Here is a 2,360-nt window from a genome sequence, read left to right as displayed (position 1 = left end):
TAAACAAGTTAAAGAAAAGATTTGAATGTAAAAGTCAAAGTAATGTACTGATTATGACACATTCTACTGTGGTTGACTTAAATGATTAAGGAAACTTTATTTGGTTCACAAAAGTTCTAAAACCAAACATAGTTTAATGTTATACTATAGATATTGTGATATTATAGAATCCCTTCATTTAGTATTGTATTCTGCAAGAGTTAACTCTCCAAAATATGATCAAGAGTCTAGTTTTGCTTCTATGCTAAAAGGTTTAAAGGATAGTATCAATTCTGGCACCTGGCCATCCTTTTTATATATGAATACTATCATTCATCAAGAATCCTCCAAATTTATTCCATTTGATAAATACCAACCCCCAGCATGAAAGTGACCTGTTCCAAATTTCTAAAGAAACAAATCCTGTTGTCTGCAATTTTATTGTTGTGTTAACTATGCAAAAGTATGAAATTTCTTTTTCTGATATTGAAACTTTGGACATTTCTTTATAGCTCTAATTTTTAGGAGACTTTTCACATCTTTCATAATTTTTTTTTGTCTCTGAAGGCCAGTGTAGTTATCCTTTTCATATGATAAATTATGCATTGATTTATTCCTATAGCCAATCTGATGATTTAATGCAATTAACTCTGAAATTGCCTTGGTGAGAGTTATTTTAGTGATTCTCATAAACATCTTTTTCTGGGGTTTTGGATAAATTGACTTTGGAAGAGTTTGCATAGCTTGACAAAAGGTTATTTTACTGTAACTTCAATATAGTAGACAACATAAATAGTGGTAGCCCCTATGCAACTGTTACTGGAAGTCCCAGTGGGTGGATTGGGATTTCTATACAAGCTGTACAGTCCAAATCTAAATTACTTATTTCTTCTATGCCAAGTTCAACATTTCATTCTGAATATTTTAATTTAGTCCATATTGATCAAAATTGGGAAATTCACGATGATTCAGAAAGACTTTTAACTAGGATGTTAATTTCATAGATGACATTTACATAGGCAGCTTGTCTGCATTGAATAACATTTCAGATTCAGAATTCTCTGATGTTGATTAATGAGTGAATTGGGTTTAATTTGGTGTTATATCATTCTTAATGATTTTTTCTTATTCTTCCATCTTGCAGGTGAAAGCCATGCCCAACAGGATTGTCACCAGCAGGATACCAGGATGTTATATTTAGCTTGAGATTATGGATATATATATAAGATGTATTATGTACAGAGATCTTAATTATGGGTTCACCACACCACGAAGTGGTGGTGAACCCATATTGCTTTTTCTGATGTTTCTTCTTCTTCTTCTCCTCCTCCTCCTTCTCCTCCTGCCATTTTTTAAATGGATTCAGCTTCTTCATTTTAGGGCCTAAGGTCCTGAAATTTGGTATGGAGGTACAGTGGGCAAATACCCCTAGGCGTTTTTTAAATTTTTGTGATACAGGCTTTTACAATCGTTTTATTTGCTTTTTTAGCGGTCCCCATAGGAAAGTACTGTGCGGGGGCGTACGCGCGTGACGTAATAAGAAAGAAATTCGGCGGCATGCCCATATATGGGCATGCAAGCATGAACCTGACGCAGCCTAATCTTTTCTTCTTGCTGATTGGCTGTTGGATTTGATTGGATTAACTCAATTAACACCTGTTCAAAGCCATTCCATTTTGACAGTATGAACTCAAGTGTTTTGGTAGGTACAGCACAGGCCACGAAATACGCATCAATTTTCGAGGGACGTTCTGCGGGAGAGTGCAGGACGCTGTGCGGGACTTCCCTCGGGAGAGTGCGGGACGTCCTCCGGGAGAGTGCGATACGTTCTGCGGGAGAGTGCGGTACGTCCAGCGGGAGAGTGCGGTACGTTCTGCGGGAGCCAGACATTTTGCTCTTCTCTGTTGGAACAACGCAAGTTGGAGGTCAATGACCTGCGCCCGGCGTGTAAACAAGATTGGACAGGGAGCGGCTGTAATATCAAAGGAGCCGGCGGCTTCTGCTAGCCGGGTTGATAGTTAAGTAACATCAAGGTGGTTCAAAAGCAAACCTGATAAAGAAGGAAACCCCGTTGAAAGTCTTGGTGGCTTGAGGCGATCGATACCGCCATGCTGTTTACTTTTATGTACATACAATGCAGTGAGTGATGTGTATCGCACCGAGTTAGCTCGGTTGGAAACGCGCAAGGCGGCAATCCCAGGCATTGCAAGTTCGAACCCCAGTGCATCGGACATAAATATTTTTAGCAATTTAACATTTTTAACAATTTTATAATTTTAACAATTTTATCAGTTTTAACGATTTTAACAATTCTGCATTTTAACAATTTCAACATTTTTTTATTTTCGTTTGTTTTGTCTTTTAACTATTCTAAAAACTAG

General features: G+C 37.5%; 1 long non-coding RNA gene across 1 annotated transcript in view; it reads left to right on the top strand.

The window, feature by feature from the left end:
* The window catches only part of LOC109473893, a 7,941-nt gene extending 6,720 nt beyond the window's left edge, over positions 1-1,221 (top strand). The window contains exon 3 of the long non-coding RNA XR_002140455.1: positions 1,124-1,221. This is a non-coding gene — a long non-coding RNA (uncharacterized LOC109473893). The remainder of the gene's footprint in view (positions 1-1,123) is intronic.
* Positions 1,222-2,360: the final 1,139 nt, after the last annotated feature.

Source organism: Branchiostoma belcheri, unplaced genomic scaffold, assembly GCF_001625305.1.
Source record: "Branchiostoma belcheri isolate BF01 breed outbred unplaced genomic scaffold, Haploidv18h27 scaffold100, whole genome shotgun sequence".
In the NCBI taxonomy this organism is placed as follows: Eukaryota; Metazoa; Chordata; class Leptocardii; order Amphioxiformes; family Branchiostomatidae; genus Branchiostoma; species Branchiostoma belcheri.
Note: the sequence above shows the minus strand (reverse complement) of the source record. Positions and strands in the feature narration are given on the sequence as shown.